The sequence below is a fragment of the Athene noctua genome, chromosome 5, assembly GCF_965140245.1.
Source record: "Athene noctua chromosome 5, bAthNoc1.hap1.1, whole genome shotgun sequence".
In the NCBI taxonomy this organism is placed as follows: domain Eukaryota; kingdom Metazoa; phylum Chordata; class Aves; order Strigiformes; family Strigidae; genus Athene; species Athene noctua.
This window is the reverse complement of record NC_134041.1, coordinates 1,335,474-1,349,216: the sequence shown is the minus strand read 5'-3', so window position 1 is coordinate 1,349,216 and position 13,743 is coordinate 1,335,474.

Genomic DNA, 13,743 nt, shown 5'->3' with positions numbered 1-13,743 from the left:
AGGCTCTGCTTGTCTCAGTAGGGTTGTAGGGAGTAACCCAACCCAGAAGCTGGCTCCTAGAGGTTAATTCGTCTCCGTGTACCTTCAGGAAAGACCTGTCATAAGTAACAGTAATATCGATCATAAAGTCTAATATCAGGGAGACAAAAAACATCCAGGCCTACACAACAGATTAATGTGCGATGGAAGGTTTTCTTCATCTGTAATATCCTTCTGCTTATTAAAAAATATAGTCCAGAGCTGGAATGTTAGGAAAAAATCAGTATCTGTTGACTTCAGTAAGAAGAGGATTGAGCTGCGGTGTGCTTAGGAGAAGCATTGTTCTGAAATCCCGGGTTCCTCTGGAAACCACAGCTTGTGAATTCCTTACAGTACCCTCAGAATTTGGGTCTCTCTCACGCTGGTGTCTGCAGAAACACGGAGGAAGGGGCAGAGCCTGCGCAGAAGATTCCGCAGCCTTCGTGTGGCTTCTGTGCAGACACAAGGGTCGACTTCTACACCACAAAATGTAAGATGAGCTTGGAGGATACCTCTCTTTATCTCGAACGATAAAATCCTCATGCTGTTCAGGTCGGGAAATAAAACCCTTCTCGATGATTTCAAGGACAACAATTTGTTCATAATCCCTGGATTTCCCTTCAGGGAAATCAAGGCATGCAAAACTTCCTTTTATACATTAAAAAATTAAACAGAATACACATTGTTTTAACAATAAACACAGGCAAAAACTGCAGTTCACCTGATAGTAATTTCAGGCTTAAATATTTTAAAAGTTACTAAAATATGAGAAGAATATTTAAGTGGTATTTGTTTTCTTCTAGAGGAAACTTCCCAGAGGAGTCCCTGGCCAGGCACCTGCAACCAGAGGTTTGACGTGATCAACTCCATCTCGAAAACAGGACCTTTCCCTGTATGTGCAGAGGGAGTGTTGCTGTAACTTCTGTTTGCTCAATTTACTTCAAAAAATGGAGCTATTAAAAGCTGAAAAGCCAACTGGGGACTGAAGGAAAATAATCTTTTAATTTAAGAACAAAAGCAAGGCCCAAGTGGACAATTTTCATGGCTTTGAGACCATCCAAGGAACCTGCAGGTGCACAGGTCTGTGGGGGCTGACGAGGTGCAGCCGCGGGCCCCGAGGGAACTGGCAGATGAAGTGGCTCAGCCACTGCCCATCAGATTTGAGTAGTCGTGGCAGCCTGGTGAAGTTCCCACTGACTGGAAAAGGGGAAAAGAATTCCATTTTAAATAAGGGAAAAAAGGGGAACTACAGTCTCACCTCTGTGCCCGACGAGATTATGGGGCAGATCCTCCTGGAAACTGTGCCAGGGCACATGGACAATAAGGAGGGGGTTGGTGACAGCCAAGGTGGCTTCACTGAGGGCAAATCGTGCCTGGCAGATTTGGTGGCCTTCTACGATGGGGTGACAGGGTTGGGGGTTGAGGGAAGAGCCACTGACATCATCTGCCTGGACTTGTGCAGAGCATCTGACACTGTCCCGCATGTCTCTGAACTGGAGAGACGTGGGTTTGGCGGATGGAGCACTCGGTGGATCAGGAATTGGCTGGATGGTCACACTCAAAGAGCTGCGGTCAACAGCTCGATGGCCAAGTGGAGAGCGATAGATTTAGATGAGATCTGGGGCAGAAATTCTCCCCTGTGAGGGGGGTGAGGCCCTGGCCCAGGCTGCCCAGAGCAGCTGTGGCTGCCCCCTCCCTGGCAGGGTTCAAGGCCAGGTTGGACGGGGCTTTGGGCAACCTGGGCTGGTGGAAGGTGGCCCTGCCTGGGGCAGGGGGTGGCACTGGGTGGGCTTTGAGGTCCCTTCCAACCCAAAACGTGCTGCATGACTATGACAAGATCTACAGTCCCGAGGGACGCTGTGACCAGACACAATCTGGTGTTCAACTCAGTGACTGTACAGGATATTCCCTTTATTTAATTAAACAGCTCTACTTAAAGGTTTTTCCTATGCTGATCTTCTTTTCCTGTGTTTCTTACACAAAGTTTCATTTCAGTATCAACTCCCCATTTCACAATAGCTTGTGAACAGTTTTATTGGATTCCTGTTCCTATCACAATACATTTTGGCTTCAAATGTGGGTAAGGAATTGATAATAACCGAGTAAATGAGAAATACATCACCCATCATTTTAACATAATGGAACGGAACAGTTGAGAATGAAAAAATGTACAGAAAACTCTTTAATTGGCCTGTCTCTAGACAGCCAATTCCCACCAACAGGCCTTGAAAATCAGTTTTCCTGAAGAAAAACTAAATGGTACAAAGGCCAGCAAGATCAAAGGCAGGTAATTAAAAGAAGGTTGCGTGTGCTTCGTAGCTCTGTCACTCTGGTTCTCGTGTCCCTTCCCGGGCTGTCTGCGTGTCGTGCTCTTGATTAAGCAACTTGGGGCACCTGGGTTTTTAAGCATCACTTGAAAACACTTAATACTTTGTTGATGCTTTCCAAGACATCATAATAATAATCATTTCAGATCTATGAGTTAAAAAGAGTGCAACGTGCTTCCATCAGGTGAAACCTGACTATTATGAAAACCTATTTCTGTTGATGTAATTGAACATACACCAAATTATACTGCGAAATAGTGTTTGACTGCTCGTTTTTCAGAGCGCATCACAACTTGACAGATATTCGTTTAAACAAGAGACAGCGAAAAGGCGGTGCCTGTGCGAGGCAGCGCGGGTGCTGGGAGCCGTGCAGCGTGCTCGCGGGGTTGTGGTTCGCTCTGAAATACGGGGGCTGCTCTGCTGGGAAGCAGGTTTAGGAGGTACCACGGCATTTGGAGAGCTGGGCTCCCAAAGGTATTTTGCCAGTTATCAGGCCCAGCACAAAGGGCACAGCCAGCATCAAGCTGAACCAATAACCAGATTGTACATGACACAGAAGGGTCAGTCCATGGGTGAGCGCTGGGGGTACAAACAAGTCAGATTATACATAATCGATATCAATCCCAACGATCCCAACAACGACACCGCACGACCAGCAATGGGTGGGATAACTGGTGACATGCAGTCTCCCAGAGAAGGGACGGGAGACAACCGAGTCAACAAGCCAAGCACACAGACCAAGGCAGCCACAGACTGAATCTCTGCACAGCCCGCGTTTACAAGAGCCAGACCTGCCTGGAGCCCAGTCCCAGGGAGGCGGGAGGCCCTTCCCCAGCAGGGAACTCTGCCCAGGGCATCCCCCTCACACACAGACACTGCCCCTCCTGCCAGGGGTCCCAGCTGTGATCCCTGCGTGGGACCCCTGACCTTGGGTTACTCACTGCGGGACCCCTGGGGCTCCTTTACCCCATGGCTCTGGCTGCCAGGAGAAGCTTAAAGGGAAACTCACCCCCTTTGGGAAGGGCTGGGGGAATCACCCCTATGCCAACCTGAATGTGGGGCTGGGGTTGAAACCCCAGCATTCCAAAAGGTTGTTTCCCTTCTGGAGTGTGACCGAGGTTCAGTAATCGAGTTTTTCCAAGCAAGCGACGGGTGCTGACACGTACTCAAACTGACAGGCTTTTGGGGGAAACATTTTCTTCCACGTGTGACCTTTACGGAAGGTTAGACATTGCTTGTCATTTAATAATTTAACAATTAGAGAATGGTCCAAGCCTACTGAGAGCACATAAAATAAATGTTTTAAGTGTGTTTGTTTTAGTAAGAGTAGATTTGGCAGATACTCACTAAATCATTTAAACGGGGGGCTGAAAGGACCTCGAAGAGGTTGCTCTGTCCTCCGCCATGGTTCAGAGGTAAAGAGACCAGTCAGGGCAGCTGCTGGTTTAATCCCAGGCCAGGCTCTCCCTATTTGTGCTCCGTAAACCGCCCCGTAATCCAGCTCTGTCATCTGTAGCCCAGCGGCAAGCAGCCGTCAGAAACACTCGTGACCCCAATCCTTCTTTCTGCAGATTAAGCAGACTGTGGTTTCTCTTTCCATCAGCCCGTATAAAACCGTCCTGATACTGTTCTCTTTATCAACATCCTCCGGCACACGCAGAGGGAATGTTCCTCTTCGCTGTACTTCAAACACGGATTTTTAAAACCGGGCCTTATTTTCTAGATCTTTTGTTAGTTTTGTTGCTCAGCTCTTGGCTGTCCCCAGCCAAGGGACCCCTCTCCCTGTGGGGCATGAGGGTGCGGTTGGTGACCTGGTCATACCTGAGGATTCTGCTGAATGCTGTAGGACTGTTTCTTTTTGTTTTTGTGCAGTGCTGCTATTGCTGTGTGCGAAAATCCTACTTTGTTTTTTTTTTTTTCGCCCCCCAAGAGCATCACATCACAGAATCCCAGAACCATCTCGGTTGGAAAAGCCCTTGCAGCTCCTCCAGCCCAACCATGACCCTCCCCCTGACCCTTCCCAACTCCCCCAGATCCCTCAGCGCTGGCTCAGCCAGACTCTTCAACCCCTCCAGGGATCCCGGGGACTCCCCCCTGCCCTGGGCAGCCCATTCCAACGCCCAACAGCCCCTTCTGCACAGAAATCCTTCCTCAGAGCCAGCCTGACCCTCCCTGGGCAGCTTGAGGCCATTCCCTCGGGGCCTGGCGCTGGGGCCTTGGCTCCAGAGACTCATCCCCCCTCTCTGCCCCCTCCTGGCAGGGAGTTGCAGAGGGCCAGGAGGTCTCCCCTCAGCCTCCTCTGCTCCAGACTGAACCCCCCCAGTTCCCCCAGCCGCTCCCCAGCAGACCTGTGCTCCAGACCCTGCCCCAGCTCCGTTGCCCTTCTCTGGCCATGCTCGAGTCATTCAATGGCCTTTTTGGGGTGAGGGGCCCAAAACTGAACCCACTCAGCGAGGGGCGGCCTCCCCAGTGCCGAGCCCAGGGCTCAGATCCCTTCCCTGTCCCTGCTGGCCACGCCAGTGCTGACACAAGCCAGGATGCCGTTGGCCTCCTTGGCCCCCTGGGCACACTGCTGGCTCCTCACGGGTACACACTGGGTTTATGGCTGACCATAGGTCAGTGCCCTTTGCCGTGCTGCTCCTCTTCCCATTGTCTATTTAAACTTGTGCATTTCGTTTCTCCCTCTGCAGTCTGATACTTTGCATGTGATCTGCGTTGGATTTCTGTTTGAGTGATTTCAGATCAATCTTCCAAATACCAAGGTTATTCCGAATCTGTCGGATTTGTTTTGATTTTCTTTTTGACTCAATCCGGATGGCATTCCATTAGCCGGGGCACACACGTGTCACTCAACCTGGGCCACAGGCTCTTCTCAGGCACAGGTAGGTCATACCTGGGTGTTTCCCCCTGCTCGGTGCACGGAGTGACAGGCGCTTTCACGTAGAATTAGAGAATCACAGAATCATTTAGGTTGGACGTGCAAGTTGGATATGCGTAAACCTGGTATCTTTTAGGGTACTGGGTATGTTATTTGTTGTTCTGCCATATATTAACTATGTCCACATGTCATTAGTAAGCCAGCAATGTAAAAATACTTTGCCCCAAACAGTGCGTGAAACCACCTCAGCTTTAAAAGGAGAAGTGTGCGGGTGCATTGCCCACGTGCTCTGCGAATGAGCCTTCACACCCACCATCAGCCTGGAGTACAGAGGAACCACGGAGTTTCAGCAGTCAGATGTGCAGGGACGATGACAATGGATCATATTTCATCATTAAATTTTTTACTCCAAAACAATACCAATACATTCTCTCACCGAGCTCTCGCTGTTGTTGACAACAGCCTTTCCTGCAATCAGAATTGCGATGTCGTTGCGTTGTTTTCCCCAGCAAATTTTACCTGTCAGACGGTTGTTTTAGTTCTAGCGCTCCTTCTCAGAAACAAATAAAGAGTCATGATACACTTCGCTCTTTTGACAGGAAAATCCAAACAGATATTTGCCCACAATTTAGCTGACATTTGCAATAGAGGTTAGGGTTTTCTTTTAGAGCCACAGGAGACCCGCTTTAGATTTTTAAACTTAATCTCCAAAGCAGATGTAAAATAAAGTAACATATTCCTCATCATTTAGGAGAAGGAACCTATCCAGCAAAGCTGTATTTCTGGGTACACGGAAGGGTACCGTTACAAGTGACACCATCCAAGAGCGGCCGCTGTATCTCCAAAGATTGGAGTTACTTTTTAATGCAGCAACTAAATATTCGGTGGCTGGCTAGACCTGACAAGTAGATGTCATAGCTGACAAAATCCAGGGATATAGAGGAATTTTTCTAAGAGCAACTGAGGTAGATGTTATCTAAATTTAAAATTGATATATTTTTTTTCCCCAAGATTTTCTTTTAAAAAAGAGCCAGTTTGGAAGAGCAGCAGTTGCCATGCCCATGCCAAGCGCGGGTTGAGAGGGGCGGTGATGATTCCTTGTTAATACGTTCAGAGGTGGTAAATCTCAACGAAGGGTGAGGCTTCTCTGACTTGGAGGGTGTCAGGATGAGATAGTTATGAATTGATCACGAATACGTTTAGAGAGAAATTAGAAAACAGAGTCTAGCCATCCAAGAATGAAGGTCTGTAATGGTTTTCAAGGAAAACAGGGGAAGAAGGTTATAAATAAGCTCAGGTGGAGCTTGGCAAACACAGGAAGCGAGTTACTGGATTTGACAGAGGACTTAGGGAGGGGGAAGCTGTGCCTGTGGTGTGAGATTTTCTGAGCTTCACATACACTGGCTTATCCCGGCATGCTGAGAGGCGGCTGGATCTGTTTTCACTATGTTGTGCTGCATCAGCGCGGTGCTCGGGGTTCCCCTTGGTCACCTGTGGAGGTCCCGGGGTATTTTTTTTTTCCTCCTTGGCAGGAGGTTTCTTGGCTGCTGCTTCTCCCGGCTTTCTCCGAAGAACTAATTGATGATGATGAGATCTGGAGTCAGGAGGAAAGGTTGCTCAGTTCGCCTTGGGTTTTGGAGGATTGCTCTGGTTGCTTTCACAGAGGAGAACCCTCAGGATTTGACACGGTGGGCTGGCCAGCGTATCTGTAGTCCACCTTATGTTTTTTGGTTTTGGATCAATCGCAAAAGTTCTTACAACTTCCATAACTTTGTGCGTCGTAGCTCACGGGTTGCACATTTGCTTGGAAGTTTAGCGCGATCAGGAAACCTTTAACCAGTGCTCTGGGAATTCCCACCACCACTGAGTTCTCTCTGCCGCGGCTCCCCCTGCTCTCCGCAGGACACGCCGTGTGACAGCAGCACCTTCTTGCGAGGAGGGGTTCCCTAAGACCCTGCCCTGCGGTTGCTCGTTGCTGCTTTTCTCTCACTTTCTCTTCTGCTCCCCTCCTCTTTCTTGTGACCCACTTTGACATCTTTCAGGAGAGGACTGAAGGATTCCTCCCTGGAATCAGAGGAGTCTGACAGACAGGAAAAAAAACCCTGAAGCCTGGTAATTTGTTCCCTTTTCAGCAAGTTGCTGGTGCACCGTGATCTCTGCGGATCGTTACGTGAGGACGCCGAGGCCTCCTTCCTCTGTGTCTCAGCGTCTCCAGAGAACACAAAAGGCATTTCCAGCGTTCAGACCCGGTGTCGGTGAGCGGGGGACTGGTTCTAATGAGGACGCCTGTGTGATGTTTGGGAAGGATGGTGTCTGAAGGGCTCCGTGCTCCCGTGTCACTGAAGGAATAAGACTCCCTGCAGAAAAAGCAGAAAGACGTACCCTCTAGACCTGCTGCTTAAAGGAAGGTGATGTGTTTAAGAAAAAAAAGATACATAAATAAGCCAATATTTATCATTTTCAAAAGGCATATTTGAACACCACAGAGGCGAGATGCAGAATAAATAACGCCCCAATTGACAGCTGTAATTGCCGTGGTTCGAAAAAGTTTATTTTGAATACAAATTAGTTTGAGCAAAAGCATTTAATGGGCAAGTGCAGTAGAAATAAAGGTGAGGAGTGTAAAAAGAAGATGTAAGATATATTTTGTAAAAGCCAGTCTGGGAAGGGTTCATCATTGTCAAGCCAAACAAGATGTGATTAACCTTTCCCGTGCTCATCCTCCCCTGCTTTTCTTACACTCCGTGGTATCACCACTAATTAGCGTGCGGCTGGAATCAGTGTGACGGGAGGATCCGTGAGGTTTCCTCCCCTCACCCTCTCGAGGAACACCCGTCACCATGGCACCTGAGCGCCTGGAAGCGCCTGGCCGCCGCGCCACGGCAGGCAGACGCACCCAGAGGGCTTCAGAAGTTTCCAGCTCTTTGTGGGGATGTTTCTTTGCTTCGTCAAAAATCTTTCGTTTGCCTGTTCACAGATTCTGCCCTTGTTGAAATCAACAGCACTGCGTGGAAGGTTTCGCAGATCGGCGTTTACTCCTAGAAATTTGGTGTTAAGTAGACAAAAGTGTAAGTTGGGCACAGAAATAACCCCGTCATACCAGTTAATTTTAATCATTATTTTCTACTGTGTACATGTAAATAAAATGTATTTGGCAAACTACCACTTACTTTGGCAGTCTGTCTCTAAAAATAAGTAATATAGTCCCTTCACACGTACCCCAATTGATGGAAATGTGCCAGTAGTATATGTAAAGGGTAAGGAGTAATTCCAAAATCAACTGTACCTGAAAGTTTTTGTCCTCATTTTATCTAGAATAGTGCTATTTTGAGCTGTATTTTTGTTAATGAACATTGAATTGTAGCTGTTTAGGACTACTCTGAAGTTAGAATCAGGCTGCTGACCCCTCCTCCAGTTTCTGAATGGTCTCCTTACACCTGTAGTTTATTGCTTCTCTCATTCTGTTTTGACTAAATAAAACAAGAAAAAAAAAAAGAAAAAAAGGTATTTGGTTCAGGTAAGGAACTGAAGCCCAGGAGTGACGAGTGGGGAGGGTCCTCCGGGGTTTGCTGTGTCATTTCCCAGAGGCTCCTCTCTGCCTCCTGGTCCTCAGGATGTCCGGGGAGAGCCGTGAGCGTTCCCTCGCGGGCGGAGAGTTTGTGAATTCTCATACACTGCTGCTTACCAGTCAGAATGCAAAAGCAGTTCAGTCTCCTCATTTTCACAGCCAATTCTGGCGCAGATTTGCACATTTCAGTGAAGAGTCTCTCTTTCTCCAGAACACTCAATTACAGTAACATCAGACACACAAAGTCATTTTGACAAGTGTCCTATTTACAGAGCAATGGATGGCCACAAAGGAGAAGAATTCCTTTTCCCCCCCTCTTCTTTCTTTTATTGCAGAAGAAAACTCTTGAGTAAACTTTGTTTTTCCATAAATTGCACTTATAAATAGAATAAGGAGTTCAGAGTAGGATTTCGGTTCACCTTGTCCCTCAAACCAACACGCCACACCAAACCAACCCAAGTGACTCCAGGCTCGGAGCCCAGCCCAGAGAGGTGCTGGGTCTCCTGCCCAGACTAGAGAGATTTCAGTGCGCTGACAACTCAACGGCTAAGTGCTCTGCCCCTCCACCATACTGAACTTTTTTCCCCTGAAAGCTTTCTGAGATGTATTTATTAACCACTCTTTTCCACGGGGTCGGAGCAGATCCTGGATTCAACAAAAACTCCTGGCAGGGGCACAGGCCACGCTGAGGGGAGCAGAGCTCTGTGGTTACGTGTGTCTGCAGAAGGGGTTTCCGAGCTCTCCCACCTGATGCGAGTCTGTCACCAGGATGGGATCACGCTGTGTCTAACTTCACCCCAGATCCTGCAGCACAGCCCAGGACGTCCCCTTCCCTCCAGAAGAAAGAAACCCCATCGGTCCCTCCTGGGGACCTTGGGGAAAGTGTGGCCCCACCGGTCTTACAGCCTCACCGGTGCTGCCAAAACTTGAATGTTTCCCCCCAAAGCGAGCCCTGGCCGTGTGCATGATCCGTGCTCCCAGGTTCGTGCTGATCCCCCCCAGCCTCCTCCCCGTGCTTCTGCAGCTCCAAACCCTGCCTTGGCCAAAAGCAAACTGGTGCTGGTTCAACGTACCCGGCTCCATTTAATGCAAATAGAAAGGAATTTTGTCCTTACTGTGTTAGCAACTACATTTTTTTTTTTTTTTTGTTAACGACAGGAATTTTGAGCGCTGTGCAAAATCTCGAGGTTGCTATGGTTATAGCGCAGCCATTCCCAGAGTCTCCCCGAAGTAGCTAGAAATGAGAAGAATCCAGGGGACACTATGAAAGTAATTCCCAGTAGCATGGGGTTTTCAGATGTTTCCCCTGCTGTCAGCGGGGAATGAAGGTGGCGAACGAGGTTAGTGCCGTCATCTTAGTTCTAAGTGAAATAAAATTCATTTACAGCTGGAAACTTTTCAATTTAAATTACCTCCCGGGAGGTTTCCAAGTTAAAACTTTGGGGCTAATTTCTACAAGTGTTTGCAGTTTCCACCCTCCCCGAGAGTGAAAGCTATCCATGTGTTCTCTTATCTCCCCGCTTTCCCTCACTGCCTCTCGTCCTGCCTGTTCACAGACTTCTCTGGATCATCCTCTGCTGTCAGCGCAGCACAAAGAACCATCCCCAGAATCCTCCTCACCACAGAACCTGTGAAGGGCCCCTCTGTGCCAGGCTGTGGAGTTGCTCCCCCGGTCCCTCGGGCGAGGAGCTGCTGCACCCCCCCCGCCTCCCTCTGCCTCTGGGGGACCCGCTGTGGGTCTCCGTCCCGGCCCCCCAGCCCACCGCGCCGGTAATTGCTGGTGCGAGGTAATGGAGACTGACAATTTCATCTTTAAGCTATTTATCAGTTGGTGCTCTCCACATCAGGTGTCACAGGAACATGACAACTCTTGTCAGTGAAACAAGAGAGCCCTGTGACAGGCTTTCAATTGAATTTCTTCACCGAGCACTCCCAGCATTAACACCACGTTAAAACAACTTCATTCATTATTCAAAAAAAGGAAAAAAAAACCCAACAACCCAACCAGTGAGATCCTGACAAAATGTATAACTTTTTTGAATCCTAAAAGTGCACCTGATTTTGCTTCTTCGGTGCCTTCAGAATAACCTGTCTGGGTTCATTAAGAACCGCTTTATTTGTTGCCAGCGAGTAAGCTAACCACGGGTCATTCTGCCAACGAGTGGGAGTCAGTCGTTTGCCATGAATGATTCATAACTCAGGCTGCGTTTTAATAAAAAGCTCATGTTAAAATTCTACATATGCTCAGAAGGAAGAAATAAAAATTCCTCTCTATATTTTCATTAGAATTTATAATAAATGACAACCCGGAGATGTATTCTCCTGCCTGCGTGTCCTTGCTGCAGATGCACCACAATGGTGTACAGGCTTCACTTGGCTGCCCACCAGCCCCAGAATCACTCTGTGATGTTGCTCCCGTACAGACATTTTAGAGAGCCAGTTAAGGCTGACTTTTATCTCATATTAAAAAAAAAAAAAAAAAAAAAAGCTGAAATAGAAGAAGAAACAGTGCAGGCTCCAGGAGGTGGCATTGTTCATGTGCCTTCTTCCCTAGAAAAAAGACAAAAGCAGCAGTATCAGTAGTGTGACCCGTGACTTCTCTCCGCTGAGAAAGCAGCAGTGCATCGTCACCGAGACACTCTAGTTATAAACTACACACTCTGTATATTCCTGACATGTTTTTAATAACTCGGGAGTGTTTGGTTATTCGGCTTGGCACCACGCTCTTCCAGGGTGCCACTGAAGCAGAAAGCCTCGCAGCGCTCGCCCGGGTTTCTTGGGGAAGGGTGCTCAGACAAACACAGCAGCGGCAGTGCCAGGAGCTGCGGTGTGGCACGTTTGCTGCCTTCCGTTACGCCTTGTTTGTCCCCCAAAAGTACCACGGAAAAGGGGCATCGCCCTGATACCCACCAGTTATCACCTGGCCCGGAACCGGCACCGGGGGCGGCCGGGCTATGAGCTCTGTCCCCAAGGCTGGCGGGTCTCAGACCGCGGCCACCAACACCAGCAGCGGAGGTTTCCAGCTCCAGTCGGCGTTGTGAGGAGGTGCTGGGCTGCGCTCACCCGCCAGCGCTGTTCCCCAAACTCTTTAGTCCCTCCTCTGTGCTCCAGGTGGGACACGGGGGACGTTCCTTGAGCCCCCGCAGCGGCACAGCTCGGAGCATCCCCCCGCGCACGCGTCAGCGCTGAAGTCCGGAGCCCCCTCGGATTTCAGCGTGGAATTGTTCTGCATCTCGTCCCCTATCCCTGTGGATACGTGAGAAAAAAAAAACCACCATTAATTTTACTAAATCTTTACTGCAGGGCAAAGGTTCCTCTTTCTTCGTGCGCCCTCTTTTGCGAGCCCTTCTCCCCCCCAATGCAAAGGTCCTGCTCAGCGCCGGGCGCCGCCGGGGTGCGGGGCGTGGTTGGGAGCAGCTGCAGAGCTGCTTCCCCCCCAGGCAGGGCGACAGTTTTCCCTTCAGTGAATCGGGGGGCAGAGGAGCGTTGTCTGCCCCCCCGAATGCACCTTGGCTTTCTGCAGAAGAATTAGCGTCCCGCATGGGACCACCAACATAAATGGTTACAGCGGGTCCCCAGTGAATCCTTTATGAAACAAAACATACTGTGCTTGAACCTGGTCATTTAAAGCCCCGATTAACACGTCGGTAACTGCTTATGTCTTTCTCTTCACAGCTGCTGAATGATGTGGTGGAGATCCCGTTCAGGAGCATAATGGCAGCGAACAGCAGGGCTTAACACGCTGCAGCTGCCCTTTGATCACAGATCATTGCAGAAAGGCTCTACCAGAGAATTACCTTCCCTTTTCTCCTCTATTTCTAACTTTGAAGAGTATTTTCCCTGCAAATATTTTCCTCATGGAAACTTTAGTAGTCTGTCTTTTGGCTGGATGCCGCATATAAATTGATTTTATGAATGGCTACTCACCCCTCTTGCTCTACCACCCTGTTCTCCAGCCTTACCCCTGATCCAGAGGGTTCAAACACACGTTCACAGATTCCTGCATCTGATCTAACACTTTCTTTAGGGGTGCAGTGATTTGTAAAAAAAGATAGCCAGTTTTGACTTACAGGCCCCTGAGGATGGAGAATGGCACATCTCCTGCTAATGTTTCAATAGTTATCTCTTTTTTTAGAAGTGCAGGCTGTCATATATATTTTTAAATTATTGGGTCTTTTATTCTTCCTTTGTTGGATCAAATAACTCAGAAAATCGCTTTTTATACCCAGAGACCCCGCGGGTCTCTTTGGTTTATGTGGAAGGGTGCTATAATGTCAACAAAATAAGAATCAAGAGTACTCTTGAGATTTAATAGCCACCGTCAGTACTAGTCTAACTTCACCGTCCTCAGTAGCGCTGCCGAGGAGAAGTGACTATAAAAGAAAGGTCAAGATGTTGTGGTTGGCTTGTTTAAATGTAGAGAACTAAATAGAATATAGGCAGATGGATATGAGGTCATTCAAAACTCATACCAAGTAACACAATGAAGTGAATTGGATGGGAGTTTCATGGCAATCACTGTGAAGGAGCTGATGCCTCTCTAAGTTGCATGGCAACACACTCCAGACAAAAATAAAACACCCATATGGCTTTGAAAATCTGACTTATTTCTAAGGTAAAATAGGGTTTTTGCTTTGTTTAAGGTTAAAATCTCCTGACTTAACTTGAGTAAGTCCGATGACACTGGAAAAAGTTTCCAAGTTTTGAATTTTTCAAGGATTCCTGTGCATGTTTCTGTGCACTCCCATTCCTGCTGCCTCTTCGTCTGCTCCGCTCTGCTCTTGACCAGTTCCTTCTCACCTTTGACCGACCTCGACAATTTCCTTTTTTAAGCTGTTCTTCCCATTCTTTGAGCTTTTTAAAACGTCTTATTATATTCCGAATTGTTTTAATTGATGAAGAATGATTCCTCAAATCATTCCCGTGGGGTGGGGGTCTCGGGGCACTCGTCT